General features: G+C 45.9%; 2 long non-coding RNA genes across 4 annotated transcripts; one reads left to right on the top strand and one right to left on the bottom strand.

Annotated features, from left to right (window-relative positions):
* The first annotated feature begins 386 nt into the window (after window positions 1-386).
* On the top strand, window positions 387-9,513 carry LOC119871267. 3 transcript variants are annotated; one of them, XR_005357368.1, is made up of 5 exons: window positions 388-459; window positions 749-926; window positions 3,594-3,719; window positions 6,714-7,026; window positions 9,194-9,513. It is a non-coding gene; the product is annotated as an uncharacterized LOC119871267 (long non-coding RNA). The 3 variants fall into 3 exon arrangements; XR_005357367.1 differs by lacking the exon at window positions 9,194-9,513 and having other exon boundaries at window positions 6,714-7,576; XR_005357369.1 differs by lacking the exons at window positions 749-926; window positions 9,194-9,513 and having other exon boundaries at window positions 387-459; window positions 6,714-7,576.
* On the bottom strand, window positions 1,346-23,205 carry LOC111095315. The gene is made up of 4 exons (XR_005357370.1): window positions 22,239-23,205; window positions 18,203-18,301; window positions 12,985-13,120; window positions 1,346-3,187 (listed from the first exon to the last, which is right to left on the bottom strand). It is a non-coding gene; the product is annotated as an uncharacterized LOC111095315 (long non-coding RNA).
* Between the last annotated feature and the right edge of the window lie 1,444 nt (window positions 23,206-24,649).

Below are 24,649 nucleotides of genomic sequence, written 5' to 3'. Positions count from 1 at the left end.
AGGTAAGGCCTCGGGGAGCACCTGGTGAGGTAAAGGCCTCGGGGAGCACCTGGCAAGGTAAGGCCTCGGGGAGCACCTGGTGAGGTAAAGGCCTCGGGGAGCACCTGGCAAGGTAAGGCCTCGGGGAGCACCTGGTGAGGTAAAGGCCTCCGGGAGCACCTGGCGGGTGCCAAGCACTCAGCGCCCTCTGTTCTTCTTATCTTTCTTTGTGAAGGCCTCATGGGCCTCCCTTGGGTCTTGATTTGAGCTCCGTTCGGGGACCGCATTTCCCACAGTAACAGTAAAGCAGACAAATCGGAGGCAGGGACCAAAAAATGCAAAAAAAAAAAAAAAAAAAAAAAAAACTCTTATTAGAAGGGAAGGACGCTTTAAAAGTCAGAAGCCACAGGAAGTGAAACAGCGCTTCTTCAGCTTCTCCCCGGGGAGCGGTTTGTCTTGGGCTTTCCAGAGGCACCTACGGTAATTTGCGGTTCCAGTTGGTGGTAAATCCTTAAAGGACGATTGTCTTCTGGGAGCTGGTTTCCAGAAGACACACTTGAGGGAAACATCCCCCCCGGGGATGACGGGGCCCTTTGTGCCTTTTCTTTGTGTGGCCTCTCTGCCCGGTGGCGGGCAGGTCCGAGCAAGCAGGCAGTTTGTAATGTGATGTAAGGACCCAGAAGGGCCTAACCACTTTGGGGCAGGGTAAGGGCGGGGGGGGGGGGGGGGGGGGGGGGAAGGAGGAAATTACTGCAAATGGTCTTAGCAGGAGGAACCGATGATCGCAGCACGTGATTTCAGAGTCGCAGGAAGGGGCTCTGGTGCATCGGAGGCTCACCCTGGGTGGCACGTTCTTCCTCGCTTCGCACTGGCCTGGAGTCACCAAGGATGAGCTGCGGACTCTGAGCCCTGGTTCTATCATCTAAAAAAGCGAATCACAAGCTCCGGTGATTTCACCAAATTCAGCCTTCCTCTCTCCTTTCAGGGAGGGTGATGTGGGCAGGGGTGGGGGTGGTGAGGCGTTGGCAGGGAGCAAAGTTACCCGGGAAAGGAGACTCTAGGTCACCAACACTGTGGTGTCCATCAGCGCATTCTACTGTCCTGCTACTACTGACGACGTATCCTGTCACCGGGATCTATCCGCTCTGTGCCAGGTGTCCCGCCAGACCTGTGGATACCGTGACGAGTGTGGTCCAGAAGGGGATGACAAAGCCGAAACTCCCACTGAGGAGGCTGTGTCCGGAGGGTTAAGGGCGTGATTGGGAAGAGGCTCAGAGAGCCTGGGAGCCGGTGGGTATCTCTGGCTTCTAGGAAGAAGGGATTCTTGATCCGAGTCTTAATCTAGGAATAGGAATTAACCGGATAAAGAAGGAGAATGAGAGAGTAGAGCCAGGTGGAAAGCCCATCTTACATAAAGGTGGGAGATCCGAGGACCCTAAACGTCCAAAATGCCTTTCAATTGGGCCTGGGGGCAAATTTCCAGAATTACAAGCCTAATCTCTCTTTCTGGGGGTTGGGAGAGGTTGAGGGTAGAATAATGAAGGGGGAAATTTTCACTTTTTTTTTTCTTTCTGGTGAACCTATCACATCAAAACAGTGTGCGTGCGTGTGTGTGTGTGTGTGTGTGTGTGTATACAATCACAAGAGTGTAACTAACCTCTTCCAAACACTTTAGGAGCCTCATGAAACCCCCCAACTTCCTAGATCAGGATCACTTAGAGACCAATGGGTAAGCTGGTCAGGGTCTGGGGTAATGTCTGCGGCCACGTGTAGCCCCAGAGCTTCCCTTTGTGCCATGTCACTGACGTGTTTCGGCTCTCCCAGGAGGAGAGAGAGAGATGGAGATGGAGAAGGGGAGAGACAGGATCGGAGAAGAGGAAAGGTTACATGAGGGTTTGGAGGAGAGCTAAGGAGAGGGGCGTTTCACCGCACCAGGAATCCTCCCCTGGGCTCAGCTCCAGGAGCTGGATCCACGAGATCCTCCTTGTGGACACCCAGCAGGGCCCCACTACCACCAGCAGCCCGAGATGGGCTCCCGTTTGCTTCCCAGATTTTTCTGGGCCCATCTCCATCCCCCCACTAGACAGGACTCTTTCATAGGCAAGATCCAGAAACTGAAAAGCCAACCTAGGCATTCAGTGAATGTCATCCCTGAGACTGCGTGATCTTGGCGGGGGGGGCTCCCATTGGTGAGGCTCGGGCATGACGCACGGCATCTGCGAAACTGGAGACACACTTCGTGGTACCTTACACGTTGGACACTGTAGCAGGCTAAGTGGCAGGTGTGGAGATGGGGTTGTCTGACCTATTCATGGGGTCCCGTTAGCCAGTGGCTCTCTGCACCTCCCGCGCCTGCCCCCCCATGACTCGGTAAGTCACCCAGGTTCATCCAGAGGTGAGTGGATTTCATGGTGCCCCCGTCATGTTGCAGAGTCATTTGTGTGTGAGGAGAGTCGCATGCCCAGACAGGGCAGGGCCACGATAATTAATTTCCAGCTACACATTAGGATCTCGACAGTTCTCTTGCCGGGGAAGCTGGATGCTCCGAGTTTCCCTTTCTCAGATGGAACAGGTGACCTCGTGGGGCACAGCTAACCAAGTCGCACCCCTGAAACTGCCAGTCTGGTTCCCCTTTTGGATCGTTCATAGCTGACCACGTTCACCACTGCGAAGTTGAACGTCACATCAGACGAGTTCCAGAACATGCCCAGTGTGTCGGGAAGGGCAGGAAAGCAGGCCACGAGGCCAAGTGTTGGGACCTTCTCGTGCCTCTTTTCTCAGGGGCAGGCGATGCAGGCACGGGAGGGGGCAGCGTGCCATGCTATCAGAGTGATAGCTGTTTAATAACTTAATAGCTTGTTTTGATCACTTATTGTCAGGAGGGTGGAGTGGTTGACAAAGTCACCGGAGGCAGGTTCTTTGGGTCGAGATCCTGACTGCCTCCTCCCAGCAGCATGACCTGCTGACCATTAGCCTCCTTGCCTTATCTGAAAAATGAGACAGAAAGGCCCCCCGTTTTTGAGGGGGTTAAATGAGGCAAGGCCCCAGGCAATGCCCTTAGACCAGTACTCAGAAAACATTAGTCATTGCTCACTATCTGTACAGAATGAGGACTTGTGGCCAATGATAAAGGTCAGCCAGTGCAGGCCCTGTTCTCTGAAGTCGCAGGAAATCGTTACTGGAGACGTTTTCTCCTTCTCGAATGGTGCTGCAGAGACAAAAAGGAGATATTGGAGGGATGCCAAGCTTCCCACCTTCCTAGGGTGGGGGTGGGGAGTCCTTGAAAGGTAGCAGTTTGGGAAAAAAAATTGTTTGTTTTTTAAACTGAGGTATCACCTACATATGGTAAAGAAAGTGCATACGTGTGTTTACACCCATGTAACATCACCATGATCCGTGAGAGTCCCGCATGCCTCACCCCGGGCAGGAGGCCGCCCCTCCTGGGACTCTCCTCACTGACGTCGAATAGTATGTATTTGTCCTTCCTGTGCATGAACTTCATAAAAATGAAACCGTACCCGTGACGTGCTGGCAGGTGTTCGGCAACAGGCTCTCCCACCTTGGTACCAATGGTAAAATAATAATAGTAAAGCCTGATTTGTGGTTTTTGTCAGCTTCCTCGGCCACCACCACCGCCACCGGTTGGAAGATCTCAACGCGACGTCTTTGAACACGGAGTTGAGAATGGATGCGCAGCAGGCCGCAGTTATTAGTACTCCCGTCATGCAGACGCAACCGATGTAAGTTGCCTCAAACGCATACATAGATAATAGTAAAAGTGTAGTAAAAGAATTAGGAAGTGAAGGGCTTTGAAAATTTACTACCTTTGTTCTCAATTTAATTAGTAAGCTGGTAGGATCGTTCATGTACATATATTTTAATGGCCGTAGGCTTTCGTTTCCCTTGGATATATACCTAGGAATGGATTTGGTTTGTCTTTAGAAGATTAGGCCAAGTAGTTTTACCACTGATTGAACCAGTTGGCCCTTCCATTTACAATGTTTGAGAGTTTCTTTGCTCTGCTTCCTTGCCAACACCTGGCATTGTCTGTCTTTAAAATTTTAGCCACTCTAGAGGCACCTGGGTGGCTCGGTCAGTTAGGCAGCCACCTTCTGCTCAGGTCATGATCCCAGGGTCCTGGGATCGAGCTCTGAGTTGGGCTTTCTGCTCAGTGCAGAGTCGGCTTCTTGCTCTCCCTCTGCCCCTACACCCTGCTCGTGCTCTCTCTCTTTCTCTCATAAATAAATAAATAAATAAATAAATAAATAAATAAATAAATCTTTAAAAAAAAAAAAAACCCACAATTTTAGCCACTCTGGTAGATGTGTAGGGATTATCTCATAGTGATTTTAATTCATATTTCCCTGGTAAGTAATGATGTTGCATTCTTACTGGGTTTCGCCTATTGTCTTCCCCTCCATATCAGAGGCAGAAATTCATTTTTACGAACTGTTCCTGAGATTATTGGTGGTCTTATTCAGCTTTGCCAGAGGCCCTGGCTGCCATGCTGGAATTTAGGAGTGAGCACTGGGTACTTGTTAACACCTTGGCTGTCACCAAAGGGGCTATTTGTGTCCAGAGTGACAGATCCTTCAGGCCAAACTAGGGTGGCTTTTGAGGGCACATGAAGCCCCTCAGGGAGTGCCTCTGAAAAGCACCCCCAGGTCACAGTGCTGAGCTGGAAGGCATCAGGGATTTAGACCTGGAAGCCCTCAGGTTCAGGTTCTATTTCTGCCTTCTTCCAGCCACAGGATGTTGGGAGGCCGTATAACCTCCAAATGCTCAATTTGCTCATGGGGTAAATTGGATAAGAGCTATTGAGGAGCCCCAAAGAGACATGGAGAAAAACACCATGTAACAATGAATGGACGTCAAGTCCAACATCAGCTCTGTGGAGGTCCACAGGTGAGAGGCAGTGGTCTCCTTGGGGATGCTGGAGCTGGCTCTCAAGGCCTCCTCAGGGAACCAACACACCCTGGGAGATGCTTGACTGGGTGTATAATGAGCCCTCAACCCCTAGTTCTAAATTCTAATGTGGAAAATACCAAGGCAGGAAGAAAGTTGACTTTAGTGGTACTGCCTGGAAGCCTCAGCCTCTAGCCAAGTCCATTCAAGGGACAGGCAAAATGGCAGGAAGTCGTATAATGAGAAACCAGGACCCAGGGAGTCAAGGTGTCCACAGAGGATGGGAGGAGAGGGTGATCTGAGATTTCCTTTCTTTTCTTTTTTCTTTTTTCTTTTTTTTTTGTTATTTTTTTTTGTTTTTTTTCTTTTCTTTTTTAAAAAGTTTTTATTTATTTATTTGACATAGAGCTTAAGTAGGGGGAGTGGCAGGCAGAAGTAGAAGGAGAAGCAGGCTCCCCGTTGAGCAGGGAGCTCCATGCGGGGCTGGATCCCAGGACCTCGGGATCATGACCTGAGCCGAAGGCAGATGCTTCACCCACTGAGCCCCCCAAGTGCCCCTGATCTGAGGTTTCCGAACACACCGCATGCACCCCACGGGAAGGTGAACAGTGGGCTGATTTTGGCAAGTGCTCAATGACAGCGGAAAGTTTGACATATTTTCGAATTCTAAAAATCATGAATCCTAATTGAAGGACATGTGAGACACGCAAGAAAGTATAAAAAAGAAAAAATATTGTCTGTAATTCTAACCCTCCATGTTGATTATTATTAGCATTGTATACGCGCATCTCTTTCCCACTTTGCATTATGATATGCCATTCATGACTCTTTAATATCAAGTTCTTAGTGGTTGCATTGCATTCCATTTCGTGGACGTATAAAAAATTTGATATATAAAAAAATCAGATAGCCGCTTGTGGATATATAAACATTTATTTAACCACAAATGGTATTCTCTAGCTGCCCTCTACTTAATATTTTCTGGATACTTTAAGTTCCACCAATCAGCCTTATTGTGCTGTAGGAAGAAGGTGCCAGAACTTGCCTAGTTATCCCTTTTCGATCATGAAATAGCCTACCACGAACGTGACTGTCGGCCTAACAGTTGTTTATGGAAAAGAAGTGACTCTGGAAGTCGACAAGGAGAAAAACAAAAGTTCCCAAGTGAGGACTCTTACATTTCTAAAATACATAATAATGTTCATTCATGATTCCTTTATCATTCATCGGATTATTTCTCATACATTCATCATTTCACATTTTTTAGAGCCAGACATAGCTCTGTTCTTGACTTAGCTCTGCCACTTATCAGCTGGGAGACCTTAAGCCAGTGACCTGTTTTCTTGGTTTCTTTTTTCCCATCTGCAAAATGGGTTGCAATGCCTCCCAAGCTGTTTTGAGGATTTAACCCAGTAGAGTACACCAGGCACCTTTTCCTGCCTGACCCTTGAGCTGCCGCCGCTCTGTGGGTCCAGGACTATGGCAGGCCCTGATGACTTGTCAGTTTTGCTGAAGGGTGGTGGGAGACACAGAGAAAGCATCTGGTCACTCGTAAAATCAGAGCTAGGGGCTGAAAAACTCGGTCTTCATTCCTTCCAATGGCCTACCGTGAGTCGTGAGGCTGGCAGGTGGCTTGTCCAGAGGGTTCAGAAGGCCATGCAAATATTTCCGACTCCTCACCACGCCTGGTATGGGAGATGTCGGACAGAGTTTGAATCTCAGAGCCGCACTTAGCCAAGTGACACCTAGGATTCTTAATTTTTTCCCTGTCACTTACCCAGGGTTAGGTGAGATGTCATTTCGTCTGTTATCTTTCTGATTCTTTCCAGTAGTTTCTCTAGAAGAATGAAGGAGGAAGCCCTTTTGAAGTGGTCAGCATTAATGATGTCAACTAAGTGACTTCCATGGGCCATTAGGCAGCCAGCCAGCGACATTTATGTCCTTGCTCCCAGCACGATGTGGAATATAGGGGAAGGAGGAGCCATTCTCTCCTGCTGGTCCCACGTTCATTAATATATTGTTAACTGCAGCTCCCATCGGAGACAGACTTCTTCGAAAGATTAATGTTCTTTTCAACACGGAGGGAAAAAAGAGGGCAAAAAGCAAACCACCCAGGCCTTCCAAGAAAGAAGCCAAAGAAAGGTGTGCCTTGTACTCCTCCTTGCCCTCCTGCTCCTTCTATTCCTGCCACTCTCTTCGAAAAAGGATTTCTCCATTTCTACAACAAATAACATTTGATTGAATTTCCTTTGTACCTGGATCCTTTTGACAATCCAAGGGCACTGGGGAAACTGATGCCATGCCATCCCCATTGCCTTTTGCACGATGGAGAAATATTAGCCAACCTCCTCACCTCTTTCCTCGCCCTTGGCTCTCTGCTGAGCCTGTTCCTGCCAAGATTGCAAGGCCTGGAGACCCTCTGGTCACATCTCTGTCCTCATCCTCTCCGCCATCCCCCCAGCCCCTGGAGCCTCTGATGGTTCCCTCCTTCCTGAAAAGCTCCACTCCTTAGGCTTCCTTGTCAGTGAATATTCATTCCTCCTTTCTCTTGCATTTTTAGCAAATTCTCTCACCTTTGTGAATTGCTCTTTTCTCTGCCCTTTATTTCTTTGGATTTTTTTTTGTGTGTGTTGTCTTCCTTCCTTCCTTCCTTCCTTCCTTCCTTCCTTCCTTCCTTCCTTCCTTCCTTCCTTCCTTCCTTCCTTCCTTCCTTCTTCTTTCTTTCTTTCTTTCTTTCTTTCTTTCTTTCTTTCTTTCTTTCTTTCTTTCTTTCTTTCTTTCTTTCTTTCTTTCTTCTTTCAGATTTTATTTATTCAGAAGAGACACACAGAGAGAGGTAGAGACACAGACAGAGGGAGAAGCAGGCTCCAGGCAGGGAGCCTGATGCGGAACTTGATCCTGGGACCCTGGGGTCACACCCTGAGCCAAAGGCAGACACTCAACCAGTGAGCCCCCCATGTGCCCCTCTGCCCATTCTTCAAATCAGTGGTTTTCCAAAAAAATTTTTTTTTGCAGTGAAATCTTTTTTTTTTAACCAGATGAAACTTTATGTACCTCCTATCCCACTGTAAAAGACCCAGAAAACCCCAGCTGCTGAGTTTGAGCTGGGAGGGGCTGGTGGTGCAGGGAAGCACTTTCCCCTCCCTGGCTCCTCTCCCAGAAGCTGGGAGGCACCTCTCCGGATCCCCGAGCTCTGAGAAGCCACCTCCGCTGTTGAGGTTCTACGCGGCCTCTGACTCGGCCTCCTCGTGTCTGCCTCCACCACCCTCCCCGGATGCCCTCGTTCTTCCTGGAAGTAACAGTTCCTCTCTTTCCTCCAAATGCGGGGTGGGAGGGCGGTAAGCAACACCCTCATTCTTCCCTCAGTGCTTCCTTCAAGTGATTGGGAAATGAGGCCCAGGAGACAGAGAGTAGAGTCAGCCTTACTGCTGCCCGGGCCGCTGGACATGTAGCCAGGTGGGCTGCTGTGCTTCCAGAGCTCCGCGCCGGCCCGATGCTGTGCAGCCTCCGCCAGCATTTCCGTCGGGCTGGCGAGCAGTCCGGAAAGCATGTTTCCTCCAGTGGGGCTCCCCCACCAGAGAAGCTGGGTGGGTGATGACTTCCCCAGAGCACCCACCAGTGTGCTCCTCCGGGGTGCGGGAGCTCAGTGGCTGCACGTCTGCCTCTGGCTCAGAGCATGACCCTGAGGTCCTGGGATCGAGTCCCGCATCGGGCTCCCTGCAAGGAGCCTGCTTCTCCCTCTGCCTGTGTCTCTGCCTCTCTCTCTCCATGTCTCTCATGGAGAAATACATAAGATCTTAAAAAAAAAAAAAAAAAAAGTCAACTCCTGTTCCTCCCATGGGGAAGAAGCAGGAAGGGGTGAGGACGGAGACCAGGACTCTTGCCCCCCATCCCAGGGTGGTTCCATTGCTTGAGGTGCATTGTAATGGTTGGGGTGCTAAGGCATTTCGTGGTGGGGCCAGGGGTGCCAGGCATCACAACGTGTGGAACGATCCTGTGCATCGAAGACCCCAAGTCCTGCACTAGCGTCGAGTGTCCACCACGCGTTAGTATGGGTGACTGATGCTTCTCACTACCTGCGTCTAGAACAGAGCCCTGTTTTTACATCATCAAAGCACTTTTTGCAATCTGTCTTTATTTATGTATTTATGTATTTATTTATGTATTCATTTATTTATTTTATTGGAGGTGGCCCAGTGCTGACAAACATTTTACACTAAATTTTCTAAGGAAGCACATGCTATGAGAATTGAGGGCTGATGACAAGTTGGTGGATTGAGGACTCATCTGAGGATTGTTAATATTTCAGAAAACTATGTCACTGATGGTAACGCTGCCTGCGGTATTTTCATCGCCGTCCACTCCAACGTTGTCATTGTCATGGTCACCACGGTATCGCTAGTCTCTGTAGCTGTTGCATTCACCGTGTTTCCACATGTGGGTACAGACGTCTGGCTCCTTTACACTGGTGTCTCAGTATGTACAAGACTGAAATGCATCTTATTCAAAATTACCTTCTTTTTCTCTCTTACATTACAGTGAGGCTAGAATCATCATTTTAAAAAATATCTGTTTTTTTCTGGATTGCCCGGCTGGCTCAGTTGGTAGAGCATGGGACTCTTGATCTCGGGGTTATGAGTTCAAGCCCCACGTTGGGTGTAGTGATCATTTAAAAATAAAATCTTGGGCAGCCCCGGTGGCGCAGCAGTTTAGCGCCGCCTGCAGCCTGGGGTGTGATCCTGGAGACCCGGGATCGAGTCCCACGTCGGGCTCCCTGCATGGAGCCTGCTTCTCCCTCTGCCTGTGTCTCTGCCTCTCTCTCTCTCTCTCTGTCTCTCTCATAAATAAATAAATAAAAATCTTAAAAAAAATTTAATAATAAAAAAATAAAATAAAAAATAAAAATAAAATCTTTAAAACATTTTTTCCCTTAGGTTGTATTTGACTGTATATCCCATTTCATGATAGCAAAGGTGGTGCTGCAGAAATACTCCTTCTAAAAGTGAGGCATGCGTCTGATACTGTCCTAGTGGAGGATGCTCATGAAAACACAGTGTTGAAAAATGGAGTCTGTTCCTACAGGGAGATTTTTTTAAAAATTCGGATTCCTGGGCCCCATCCCAGGCCTGCTGGATTGAAGCCCTCAGGGGAAAGGCCAAGTTTCTTCCAGTGAGTACAGGTCCCTGTATAATGTGGTTTCTGCCTACTTCTTCACCATGCTATGGTCCAGGCTGCTCAGATGCAGACAGTTTCCAGAAGGTACCATGCCAGGCTCCGCCCCCCTCCCTATGCCTCCCTTACTTCTCCAGAACCTTCCCTGACACCCCTCCGAGCAAACAGGGCGTTGCTCATTCCGAACTGGAGTCTCTGCTTGTTTGCAGCCTCTGCCTCCAGACCTTCCGTTCTGACAGGGTGAAGGTCATATACTCTTGGTCTTTGTAGTCCTTGTGCCCAGCCCAGGTATGAACATTCGGGAAGCATCTCTCTCCTTGATGCCCTGGACAAGGATTTGGGTACACATCTTCACACTAAAATACACAGTTTATTTGAAAAGCTATAAATCTCCCTCCATCAGGCATCATGGGGACAAGAGGTGGGATCGCCCATCAAACCTCAGGTGAGACAAAGGTCTCAGGGCGAAGGAAATGTTTCCTCCCGAGATTATTTTGGGAGACAGTGTCTTTTCTTCTTTAGTGTCTCTGCCAGAAAATCAATTGTTAAATTATTCATCGAGTCAAATCAGGTCCTTTTGAGAGCAATCTTCATGGCATGTAAAGCTTTATCAAAGTTGACATTATTCCTGATATCAGAGCAGATTAGTTTTTATAATTTAAAACTTAAGGGGCACTTGAGCGGCTCAGTTGGGTAAACATCTGCCTTCGGGTCAGGTCATAATCCCGGGGTCCTGGGATCGAGTCCGGTGTTAGGCTCTCTGTTCAGTGGGAAGCCTGCTTCTCCCTCTGCCCCCTGCTTATGCTCTCTCTCTCTCTCTCTCTCAAATAAGTAAATAAAATCTTAACAAAATGCTTAATCTGTCCACAAAATACAATGATGAGGAAGGTATCACCGCTTTCTGGATACCAAGGTAATCAAAGGCCTCAATGGGCTGTATTCTCTCATCACCTTATCAAGTGAATCAAACTGGAAAGCAATAAAAAGGGACACATGAGTTAGTGTTCCTTTTGGTTTACATTTCTAATCCTTTAATTGCCAGCAGCTTAACTGCTTCTCCTGACTTCCTGCTGCATGACAGGGAAGGACACTGGAAGGGACCTGAGAGGTAGGTTATCCTTACTAGAAAGTCAGAGCAGGTGTGTTCAAGGGCACGAAGGTGAAGCTGGTACACCTGAGTTCTGACCTTAAGACATTGAGGGGCCCCTCCAAGGCACTTCTCTGAACTCATTTTCTTCACGGTAAGATAGGAGTGAAGGTGCCCACTTGGCAGACTCGTAAGGACTGAATGAGTGATGAGTGAATGTCCCCTGAAAGCAAGGCGATAGCAACAAAAGTTAGCCGCTTCCGGTGGGGACATAGGCCGCTGTGAGTTCTTTCTCCTGCTCTGGAAGCATAATCATCTCCGGCCCAAGACCACAGAACATCTCATTTCTCCATCTAATTAGATCTCTTGGTTAGACTTTGAGTCCTCCTCAGAAAGTCTCTAGGGTGGTAACTGCATATTTATCCCAGTGGGATTGGAGAGATTTGGATGTTTAACAAGAACCATGCAAATGGCTTAAAGGGTGGCAGGCCGGGGTGAGATTTTCGTCACCAAGACTTGCAGTGTTGGAGGAAACTAAGCCTCATCTTTTGACAAAGATCCCAATTCTCTTTATGGAGAGAACCTGACTCCACAATTTGCCAGGCCTCAAAACACTCTGTTAGCTTTTCAGTTGGCTAGGCCCAGCTCAGCTCATGAGTTACCTGGTGTCACAGACCAGGACATCAGGCCTTCCTGTGGATACTAAGCAACCTGAGGACAGGATTGCATCTGTCTCTATACTTCAGTGTCCCCTAAAGACAGGTGCCTGGTGCCTCATAGGTGTTCAAAATATGGTTGTCCCATGAATAAGTCAATATATCTCACCCATTCATGGAATTATAGTATTGAAATGGACTTGCTCATTGGGCCACATCATCAGTGGTTTTATATCAGCCAAGGCCTTCCGTAGCCCAAAAAATTTTCATATCTTGGGACGCCCGGGTGGCTCAGCTGTTGAGCGTCTGTCTTTGGCTCAGGGTGTCATCCTGGGAAACTGGGATCGAGTCTCACATCGGGATCCTTGCATGGAGCCTGCTTCTCCCTCTGCCTCTGTCTCTGCCTCTCTCGCTGTGTCTCTCAGGAATAAATAAATAAAATCTTAAAAAAAAAAAAGCAAAACAATTTTTCATGTCTTAACCCAATGACGGTTAGTAAAAACAACTGTCTTTTGGTGGCCATGTCCATCCAGAAACCAGTTCACGTTTGCCTTGGTCTATCTCACAGGTCACCCTTGATGAGACAGCTAGAGGAGATGTGGGAAAATTTGTGCCAGTGAGAAAGTCAATTAGAGCCCCGGTGAAAAGAATTTAATGACGGGCAATCATTCTGAGGTCTGAGGGCAAAGTCTCACGCCTCTTCCCTCCTCAAGCCAACGCTTGCTTTTCCAACCTTCTCAATGCTTTTGTAATGAGTTTTTGTTGTTCTTAATGCAGAGATTCCTAGTGAAATACGGACCATTCAGGGAACTGTTTAAAGCATTTACTTTAGTAAATGAGAAAATCTGAGAAATGTCTCTATTTGTGTTAATTTTACCAGATTTATACCTTGGGAAGACATTGGGTGCAATTGGAATAGTTAGGGAATCAAATATATAGGGGCCGGAACAACCTTATCATTATTGCCGGCTCTAAATTACTGTGGCTGTTTTCCATTGAAATACTATAGGAAAATCTCAATTAGCTGGATGTCAGCCTTCTGGGGACTTCGAGCAATTTGGTAAAACACGACGCAACGCAATGATAAAACTTAACCAAATTCCCATGGTGGTAGGTAGGTATGCTGTGGGCTCAGGGCACGTTTGCTCTACATTTTGCATATTACTATCCTTGATATTTACTTACAGCATTAAATAAAGAGATGTTTGATGGACCAGGATGGTCTTGAGGCTCTGCAACTTCTGTGATGGTGGAAATGTTCTAAAACTCTGCTTTCCAATACAATAGCACCAACTGAGCATTTGAGATGTGGCTAGTGTGGCTGAGGAAATGAATTTTTATTTATTTTAAATTTTTTTCTTGCTATTTTATTTTATTTATTTTTAATAAATTTATTTTTATTGGTGTTCAATTTGTCAACATATAGAATAATACCCAGTGCTCATCCCATTAAGTGCCCACCTCAGTGCCCATCACCCAGTCACCACAGGCCCCCACCCACCTCCCCTTCCAGCACCCCTAGTTCGTTTCCCAGAGTTAGGAGTCTTTCATGTTCTGTCTCCTTTTCTGATAGGAAGTGAATTTTTAATTAAATTATATTAAGATTTGAATGTAGGTGTAATTTAATGATTAGAAAGCCCAATTCTGGGGCGCCCGAGTGGTGCAGCTGGTTAAACATCTGACTCTTGATTTTGGCTCAGGTCATGATCTCAGGGTTGTGGGATCAGGCCCCGAGTAGGGCTCTGTGCTGGGTGTGGAGCCTGCTTGTTTCTCTCTCCCTCTGCCCCTGCCCCTCCCCAACTCTCTCTTTCTCTCTCTCTAAAATAAATAAATCTTTTTAAAAAGCCCGATTCTATGATATTTTGAATCAAAAATACTTTTTTTATTAGGACACATTTCAAACATCCAGAAAAGGAGAGTATTATAAACCACCAACTAGATTGGGGGCACCTGGGTGGCTCAGTTGGTTGAGTGGTGCCTTTAGCTCGAGTCATGATCTCAGGGTCCTGGGATCGAGTCCTGCATGGGGCTGCCTGCTCATTGGGGAGTCTGCTTCTCCCTCTCTCTGCCCCTCCTCTCTGCTTGTTTGTCTCTTTCTCTCTTTCAAATAAATAAAATCTTTGAAAGAATAAAGCACCAACTAGATTAAATACACAGGTAACTTTCTGCTGTATTTGCTTCAGATAATTGTAAAGAAACAAGATACTAAAGACACAGTTATGGATTTTTCCCTCCCTTTCTTCCTCCTTCCATTCCCAGAAGCATGTGTATCCTTCCCATCTATGTTTTTGTAGTTTCACTCTATAAACAATATGTACCATTGTTTGAGTGTTTAAACAAATTAAACAAATGGCATCATACTATATATATCATTCTGAAACTTGCCTTTTTTTTTTACTTATTAATATATGTTGGGCCCTATCCACATTGATACATAAAAATCAATTTTATACATAAGTCCATTTTATTTGTTTTAAACTCTTCTAGAGAGTTCCAACTTATAAATATACTGCAATGTATTGATCTAGTCTCCTAAGGATGGTAAATTTGGGTTGCTTCTAATTCTTTTTTGTTGCAAATAATACTGCAGTGAGCCTCCTAGTATATTTTTTTCCTGGGTCTGTGTGGGAGGGTTTCTCTATGGTTATTTATATTTCTTATGATTACTGATATGTGTGAATTTGTTTATACTAGATTATTATTTTTTCTATTTGCCATGATTTTTCTTTGCTTCTCCATCTACCTCTTTCCCTTCACGTGTTTGGAAGCTACACATTCGATTTCTATTCATTTCATGGTTAATAGCACATGTGGTTAAAAGTTTGGATCTAATCAATAGCCCTATCATTTTCTTAAACAATACAAGGAAATAAGAGTACTTTAACTCCTAATACCCTCTCCAAACTTCTATATTATTGTTGGGTAATATTTTGACTCTTCCTTTAAAAAGTAAAACCTCTCAGTTGGTCATCATCATTGTTACTGAGATTTTACATTCAGTGTTATTTAGATTTATCAACTTTTTCATCAATTTCTTGGCTTACCATTGCTTTTTGAATCCTACCCCTTTCTTCCGGGTTGAGTTTCTTTCTTTCTTTCTTTCTTTTTTTTTTTTTTTGAGTTTCTTTCTTGTTGAGATATCACCTTTGGTGTTACTTTTAGTAAGGGAATGTTATAGTAAATTATCTCAGACTTCTATGTCCAAAAAACCTTTGCCTATTCACCCCTGCATCCTGCTTTGGCCTGGACCTCCAGTAGTATCTCCTGGGGTCTCTCTCCCTTCTCTGGGACTCCTATTAAATGTATGCTGGATATTTTTTTGATGTTATGCATCTCTTAATTGTTTTCATATTTCCTACCTCCCAGTTGTGAGCTACATTCTGGATGATTTTCTCAAATCTACCATTCAGTTCATTAGTTCCCTTTTCACATGTGGGTCCACTGAATTTTTAATTTTAATGACTCTACTTTTATTTCTAGAAGTTCAGTTGAACTCGTTTTAAAAATTTTATAGTCCCTCCCTTAGTATTGTGTTCTCTCATTTTATTTTCTTTCTTACTCTAATGCATTTTATTTCTTTACATTATTGCATATTCAAATTACATGATTTTAAGGCCTCTTTAAGGCTGCTTTATATGCATAGCTCTTGGTTTGGAATTTTGTTGCATTTGTCATGTTTGCTGATTTTTCTCTTGCAGCAATTATTTACTTCATGAGATCGTTAATTGTTTTTATTGTGAGCTCATCTTCAGTGGGAATGGTTTCTAATGAAATACATGTACTTGATCAGAATTCTGTAGATTCCAGGCCTGTTTTATGTAAGCTTGTCAGAATGAGTTCTTGTGCTTCATCGGTAGTGCAGATTCTGATCAGGGGCTTATGCATGATGCAGATTGAAGTTCTGCTTTCTTTTGAGTGTTTTTTTTTACCTTCCTTGGTCCTGAAAGATGGTCAACTTCCTTTTTGTATCACTGGCCAATGAATGGACTTCTGCTGCCTGTGTCAGAGACAGAAAACTTTGTGACTCTCAACTTTTGGCAAGAGAGGGCTCAGTTTCAGCTTCCAATCTCTCATGGGCTGAGATTCTGGTTAGTTGTTTCCAACCAGTCTCTGCAACCTTGTTCCAATACCCACGTGGACTCTTTCCTTTTAGCTCCTATGCCTGGTTCCCAGAGCCTGGGGAGATTCTCTTGTTTTCAAGCTTGGTCAAGTATTTAAACATTGGGGGGAAGGGTTTAAATTTTGTCCATCATTTGTATGTGATGGAAATAGAAGGGTCTATCAGTCTGCAAAATGAATTGGAAATATAGTAATCAACTATTCCAAATTTGTTCGTAGAGTATTCCTTGTCCTTTTTGAGTCTTGAGGTCTTATAATTGTGGATAAGAATAATATTAGCAGCTATTTAACAGGATAGTTGTCAAGGTCAAGGAAAGAAGATAATGGAAGTGTTACTTAGATGTCAGCTAGGGTCTTGCTGCCCTCTTTTTTTTAATTTGTAAAAAATTTAAAAATTAACTAATTAACATATACCATATTATTAGTTTCAGAGGTAGAGTTTAGTGTGCCCTCTTAAGTTTTGAGAGAATGTCCTCAAATTCTCTTTCATATGAGGTGAATGGGGTGGTAGTGGCACTTTACATTCTTCCACTCACTTCTGCTTCTGAATTTTAGCATGTGGCAAATTTGCTCAATTTAGGAGTTGCTTCTGTATCCTGAACATGCGATTCCTCTCCAACACAGTGTTATTTCATATGAGAAAATTTGACAGATACCAAATAAAGCCATAAGCCACTTGTAAGGCACTGTGTGCCCCATACCAGATATAAGGAAGAACATCGTTAAACTAAAGACTGAAGAACCCCTTGGTCACTTCACCATCTTGAGATCATCCACCTGCCCTGTGGACCAGCGTTCCTCTCTTCCCCTCCCGCCTCTCTTCCTTACCCTCTATCTCCACGATGACTTTAGAAACCCACATTCTTCTCAGTCCATGAAGCAGAGCATTTGAGCACCAAATTTACTTCCACTCATTTTGCATAATTGAACTAAGGTGCTCAGCAGAATAGGGCTCTCCAGATAAGAGACTCCCTCTCCATGGACGGAAGTTGTTAAATAGCAAGTTTTCCGTTCCTTTATATCTGTAAAGCCCACAGCACAGTGACTAGCACATAATAAACACTCACCAAGTGTTAGCTTTCACAATTTCCACTTCTAAAGACTGTGATTCTCAATTAGATGTAATGACCGGCGAAGCAGAATTGATTTCAAAGGGGAAGTGTTGAGACAAAACACCGATGGCTCCAATGTTCAATTAAAGTTATTTGTGAGCTCCTTGCATGCCTGTTCCATTGCTGGTGCATATGAATGAGAAAATCTGAGATGGCTGGGTACAAGTCAGGTATGATCATTTTGAACAGCGAAAGAAGATAAAAACCAAAACCATGGCCTACAAAGGGGCTCTTCATTCAGAGCCAGGGAAATTCAGAATAAAACCACAAGATGATACCATTTTACTATCACTAGAATGGTGAAAATTCTGACAAGAGTCTGATCACACCAAGCACTGGCAAGGATGCAGAATAACCAGTGACCGCCCCCTCCCCCTTGCTGTAAGCTCTGGTTTCTGTTTGTATTTTTTCAAAAATTACTCTGAGTACTTTTGCTGGGATCTGTTTTGAGCTTCATCTTTTGTCTTCTGTCCTATGGACAGTTTCAAGGGTCAAAGGCATCATTTCTTACTTAAATCTCTCCACGTATCCCTTCCAGAAAGAGAATCCTCTTCTCTGTAGAGAGCCCATTCCCTTTTTTTCTTTAAAAAAACTTTATTTATTCATGAGAGATGCAGAGGGAGAGGCAGAGACATAGGCAGAGGGAGAAGCAGGCTCCCTGCGGGGACCCGGTTGTGGGACTTGATCCTAGGACCCCAGGATCACAACCTGGGCCAAAGGCAGACACTCAACCGCTGAGCTACCCAGGCGCCCCAAGGAATGAATAATCTTGGGGTAAAGGAACACTTGAAGTCCTATTTAGTTATTTCATCAATTTGTATTGGTTCCTTTCAGTGAGCATGAGTCACCACACAGAGCACAGATGTAAGACTCCAGTGGACAGAGGCTTGAATTTTGGCTCTGTGACTCTGTGGACTCAAGCAGCTCACTTAATCTTCTGCAAAAAAGATAAAATAATACCTATTTCTAGAAAACACAAGTTCGCATCTTTGTGACTTACAAGCTTTCTTTACATAGAACTCGTCTATTTTTTAAGTTGTTAATATCCTAGGTGTGCTGTACTTTTCATTGAAAGGGAAAATTCTGAAAGCTCCCAGTGAGAAAAGGCAAATGGTTTCCTGAGAAGTCTGGAGTTCAAGTTCACCACTGGTGGAGTGGCCCCACAGTGTTACCTGTGTTTCCCGTCCTCCGTCTTTCCTGGGTGTCATCCTTAGCGGGTGGCTTTTGTCCTCATGCTTATCATCCCCTTGTGCTTGCTGTCTCCCCTCCAGCTGTGGGGCCATGTAAGGAAGAAGGAGCGCACTCGTGAGCACTTTTATACTTTGGACTATTCCTCTACAGCATCATTTAAAATGCCTGCCTTGGAACAGGTGTGCCAAAATTTATTTACCTCTTCCCCCATTGGTGCATGTGTTTATTAATTATAATTAATATTATATTTATATATAAATATAATATATTTATATTGATTTTATTAATTATATTTCTTATTTATATATTTCTATAACATAAATTATCTATATTTCTATAATATAAAGACATACCATATAAAGACATACTATATATTATATAATATATTTATATGTGACATATGTACACATATATGCATATATTTATTACTACCAATAACATATAATTACCCATGATGACATATATTATTACAGTATATATACATTAACAATACTGCAGTGGGGCAGCCCTGGTGGCACAGTGGTTTAGCGCCGCCTGCAGCCTGGGGTGTGATCCCGGAGACCCAGGATCAAGTCCCAAGTCAGGCTTCTTGCATAGACCCCGCTTCTCCCTCTGTCTGTGCCTCTCTCTCTCTCTCTCTCTGAATAAATAAATAAATCTTTAAAAACAACAAACAAACAAAAACAATACTGCAGTGGACACCTTTGCAGTGAAATCTTTGCACTTATCCCAAGTTATTTTCTTACGATGAATTCCTAGGAGAAATGTCTTTGAGTCGGAGCATATGGCTATTTCTAAGACTTTTGATGTGTTTTGCCAAATTGCTCATGGGAAATGTAGTGATTTCTCGTCCATCATAACACTAGCCACTGTCAACTTTATTAAATTTCATTTATTTCATGTATTCATTTAATAAATGAAAAGTCATATTTTATTATTCTAATTTCTTTGGGGATTAGTAGGTCGATCATTTTTTTTTACATCTTTTTGTTCAGTTTTTGATATTTTTTAAAGGTCTGTGAGATAGCTTAAAGGCTTACTTTTATCCTTCTAGCTCCAGTAAATCATCTGAGAAAAAGAAGTAATATATACTATATATTACACACTGACACCGATTCTTAGTGCTGTACTGCAAAATAACTTATCTGTGTTGCAGGTCTTTAAAATCTTGCTTTATGTTTGTTAATGTCTTTGGTTAACACCTATATCATTTTAGTGGATTAAGATTAGGTCAGTCTCAACGATAAACATAAAATAATAATAGCCTACTAAAGTCATAATGTTTTCTGCTTACCCAGTTTGTTTCTTGGGAGATCAAAGAACTGTGATAATATTTTAATGAATCATCTTTGCTACCCCACCTGTTATTCCATTGAATGGGTGTTCATACTTACATCACAAAATTATCCCTTGTGTATCTGAAGTTAGAATTTAACTGGGAGCTCTGATTTGTTTGTTTTTTTTTTTTTCTCTGAATCTGGCAGCCCTGCGTGAGGAGGGTCCAGAATTTGAGATCCTGGTGGGGAGGTCTGTAGGGGCTGACACAAAGTAGAGGTTGGGAGCCGATGTCCAGGAGATGAAGCTCCCAGCCGCTTTCCCTCTCGCATCCACCAGGCTGCCAGTTACGGGTCCAAGCCCTCCTCTATGTCTGGGATTCAGTCCGGGGCCCCTGAGCTGGCATGTTCCACCCACAGAGAGATTCCATCTGCCTTGGCATGAAGATGGAGGCAGACAATCTTGACTTCAGATCCCATCCCTTCTTTAACTGACTTTGGGATTTGCGGCAAGTTGCTTAAGTTCTTTGAACCTCTGTTTGCAGGGAGAAGGAGGGCGAGGAGGGAGGAGGGGCAAGCAGAAATATTGATGACTGGGGGAACCATTACACCAGGCCTGAATGTTAACTCCGGACTCCTGTTGAGTGATTTCCTGTAACAGGACAAAAATAGACCCAGACTCAAAGGTCATCATAAGGTTTGCATGAGATGATGCTCAAAGGGCACTTAGGAGAGTCTTGAGTATCTTGCAAGCAGCCAAGACATGAGTCTGAACCTTGAGGCATCAGGGATTCATGGAGGTAGGGTGGCTACTCTCGGGGTTCACCTGAGAGGCCCTGGAAGGAGCGACAACAACAACAAAGCGAGGCGAGAGCGCAGGCCCGAGAGCCCGGGAATCCTAGTGTTTGGTGGCACAAGGTTTGGAAGCCTTCAAAGGGAAGTTATCTCTGTTTTTTTTCTATACGTGTTTTCCTCTGGGAATGACAGGAATTCCACAGAGGTGATGTGGAAGCAGCTGGAAAGCCAGAAGCCTCAGTGGTACAAAGCAGAGGCCCAGCCTGGTGCAAAGCCAGCCGCCTCCCCTGGTTTCCCAATAACACGACCAGAGGCTTGAGTTGACTGGGACATCCACGTGCTTTGGTGCAGAGGCAAACAACACCCTTGACCAAGGCTTTTATAGGTCTCCCAGAGCCTCAACAACTTCCTCATGATTCAAGATCTTATTGAAAAGCTAAAGAGTTACCTATTTGTAAATATTTTCAAGGGCAGGTGTAGGTGGCCCAGCCAACCCCTTCCCTCTGCCTCCCGGGGCTCGGGCCAACTGCTCAAGTGCCTTCCAAATTGCTCAAGAAGGGGCTTGTTGATGGTTAAGTGGGGAATGAACTGAAGGGGCCAGGGCGGCAATCAGGGCTTCCAGCTGCTCGGGGGCCTGTCGCTGTCGGGAGGGACAGGTGGCGCCTCCTCCTCTGGGTCATGACCCACGCAGTCATCGTGCACCCTGACAGGCACGGTCTAGTAGGAGCTGTCTCCGGCTGCCTCTAGATTAGGGTGTGGGCAACACACCCTCTGCTTTTTCCTTGAGGGTATGACCTTGACGCAGGAAACTGTTAGGATAGACTGGTTTCAGGGAATGGGACGCATCCCAGCCAACTTCTTTCTGGACGGCTGACCCAAGTAGAGGCAGGCATTTGTAAGGAGCAGAGAGGACAATGCCTGGAAGCAGGCAGCGTTGGGGGTCTCAGGCAGTGTTCCCCAATGTGTGGGCTTTTGTGTTCTACCTTAGTGATTTTTTTGCCGAATCTCTTTCGTGCCTCGGCTGTTGTTTACTGCATCTTTCTAACAATTGACTCTCTCGTTTTACTTTCATATCATTTCTATCTTCAACTTCAGTAGTGACATCATCGAAATTATGGGCAAGGTGCATGCATGGTTTCTTTCTAGGATCCACTTTTTTTATACATGCACACTATGAACTTTAAAAACTGTATCGGTATGACCTTTAAAATCATCCCATGCTAAGATTTTTTTTTGAGCGTTAGGGGCCAGGAACTGTGCCAGTCCCTTCGGGGGTTTGAATTTGTTTGACCATCATGGGGAGGTGCGGGGGGCAGGAGGAGAACAGCACGAGTGACTCCTGTCACTGTGTGAGGATGAGCTGGCTGGCTCAGGCAGTGCTCGGAACTGTGTCTGTGGGGGAGAGGGCAGGTGTTGATTGTTGGCCTATGGTATTAGCATTCTGTCCATTTTGCAGGTGGGAAAAAGAAGGCAGGTGTAGGGATGTTAGCTTGCACGTCAGGACCTGAGCTGCTGGAAGGCTAAGCCGGGACTCAAACCCAGACACTGGGTCCAGAGCCCAGGCCACCTTCCATGAAGCACCCCTGAGGGACTGGGGCCCAACCCCCCCAGAATGGGTGCTGGCTGGCGGTCCCCCAGATGCAAAGGAGTGGGGCATGGTGCCCACTTCCCTGGCCAGCGAAAGAAAGGCGAGGTAGGTTTGTTGGAGGAGCCAGGTACTGCCCAGAGACGCCAGGACCACGGCTGCTAAGCTGGCCGGTGGCACCTGGGCAGGGACAGCCCGGGAGGATGTCGTGCAGCACTGAGAGCAAGCCTTGGCCATTTGGGACCCGGTCTCTGGAGAACCCATTTCCCTTCACCGTGCCTGTAGTTCAGAACCAACTGCTCCAGCTGTGAGCAAAGGCATCGCCCAGGAGTAAATTGCTTACAAATATTCTGTGTGCCTGACCTGAGGGAGGCGGGATGGACTCTGTGCATCCGACCTGCTCCAGGAGTGTGTCCGGCCAGACTGTCTGCAGGAGGTTGCAAATGCTTTTGGCATTTTCCATCTTTTGGAGAATAATCTGTTTCGGGCCACCCCAGAGGCCTTCATTTACATAGGAACAGGTTGATTTGGTCAATAACACAGTCCCACGGCTTCTTTATAGCAGACCCCTCCGGGACCTCACCCCGACATTGGAGCCCAGTGTCAGCGACTCTGGGAGCCCGAAGGTGCCTCTCTGTGGGCATCGTGTGGTCAGAATCGGAGCTTTCCATCCATTCAGGTTTCCAGGTAGCGCCTAAATAATGTGCTGCCTACGCTACGTGCATTTGTCAAATATTCAGGAAACGCTTTGGCTGTCAGAAACCCTGCCACCTCTCCTCTGCCTTTCAGAGAAGAGCATTAATTATAAAACTTCATTTAGAACATGTTTCTCATACAGATTCAGCCCAACACACTGAATGAGTTTTATCATTGACTGGCTCCAGGCAGAGCTGTGACGTGGGCGAAGTTCATGAGAATCTCTCTCCTCCTCACCCCACTTCCCTTCCAGAATCTTACCGAAGACTGTTGCCCCGTGGCTGGTACCTACCGCCTGTGCCTCCCCCAGGGGCTACTAAAAGTAGCCGACTCTACACCAGGGACCTTACAGAAACCATTCTAGTTCTTGCCAGAGACCCTACAATGAGGGGACTGTCAACCCCATTTTATAGATTAGGAGCTGAGGCCCACCGTCACCCGGCCAACAGGCTGAGCCCAGTTCTGAATATGCATCTGGCCCAGAAGGGCCCGCTCTTGCCTTCAGGTGGTTCCACCTTTCAGGATAAGGTTGCCAAGCTTAACTTGTGAATTTGTGAGGAGTCCCCTGACTCCTGCTCCTGCCCACCAGCTAGCCTGCCGTACAGTCTTGGGTGAGTTTCCACCTTGCTCGGAACCTCAGTGTCGTAGTGTGTTTGGATTCTTATAATAGAATACCACGGACTGGGTGGTTGAACAATGAGCACTTATTTCTCACAGTTCTGGAGGCTGGGAGTCTGAGATCAGGGTGCTAGCCCGGCCAAGTGCTTGGTGAAGACCCTCTTGCTGGTTTCTAGACACCTGTCTCAGGACATCCTTGTGCTAGAGTGAAAGATCATCTCTCATGTCTTTCCTTCCTTCCCTCCTTCCTTCCTTCCTTCCTTCCTTCCTTCCTTCCTTCCTTCCTTCCTTCCTTCCTTCCTTCCTTCCTTCCTTCCTTCCTTCCTTTCTTTCTTTCTTTCTTTCTTTCTTTCTTTCTTTCTTTCTTTCTTTCTTTCTTTCTTTCCTTTCCTTCTTCTTTCTTTCTTTCCTCCTTTCAAAAGAGACCATGCACATGTGTGCATAGGGAGGGACAGAGGGAGAGAGACAATCTCATGCAGAGTCTGCGCTCAGCCGGGAGCCCAATGTGGGGCTTGACACACGGCTCGATCGCACAACCTGAGATCACGAGATCATGACCTGAGCTGAAACCAAGAGTCAGGTGCTTAACCGACTGAGCCAACCAGGCATCCCTCTTGTGTCTTTTCTTATAAGGGACTGTAAGACCCATTCATGGGACTGATCCTATTCATGAGGCTCCACCCGTGTGACGCAATCACTTCCCAAAGGCCCCCCACTTCCTAACACTATCGCACTGGGGGTCAGGGTTTAGCACATGAATTTGTAGGGGACACACACATTCCAGAACAGTCAGTTTCCCTACTTATGAAATGAAGGTATCAAATGGGGATCCCCAAAGTCCTCTCGACCTAAAATGCCATGATTCTACTGAATCTGTATCTGTTAAGATAGAAATTCTGCTTCACCTCCAGTGCCGAGTGCACTGCCCGGTGCCTTGTAGGGATGTGGTAAATGTTTACTGAGCATGGATAAGAAAAAACGGTGAGATACTTTCTTCCATAAAAGCACATACACTCTCCCTGAAGGTTTCCTGACCATGGATCCTCGATCCTCATTTTTTGTGTCCAATTCAGACATATGATCAGTGGCACGGGCTGGGGGTGGCCCCCAGAGCAGTTGGTGGGACACAAGCTTGCAGCAAGTGACACCTGGAGGAAGCCTTCCCATCTCTCTGCCCTGGAGGTGCTGGTCCACCTACACACAGAAACCCAGGTCCCCACGGGGACCTGAGAACAGAAGCGATGCACCCCAGCTCTGGAAAGCATTCCTACAATGGCCTCCCTGCCAAAAATTAGCTTTCCCTCTTGGTTTGGTGCCCCTGATCTTCCTTCCTCAATGATCTATTTTTTTTTTTTTCTGCTTCTCCCCAGCCCCCTACCTTTCTCCATTACTCCCATCTCATCTTTCTTTCCTGCTTGGGGCACATATACAAGCCTGGGGCGACGGGGGGAAGAACCCCC

Source organism: Canis lupus, chromosome 3 (genome assembly GCF_011100685.1).
Source record: "Canis lupus familiaris isolate Mischka breed German Shepherd chromosome 3, alternate assembly UU_Cfam_GSD_1.0, whole genome shotgun sequence".
NCBI classification, from domain to species: Eukaryota; Metazoa; Chordata; class Mammalia; order Carnivora; family Canidae; genus Canis; species Canis lupus.
Note: the sequence above shows the minus strand (reverse complement) of the source record. Positions and strands in the feature narration are given on the sequence as shown.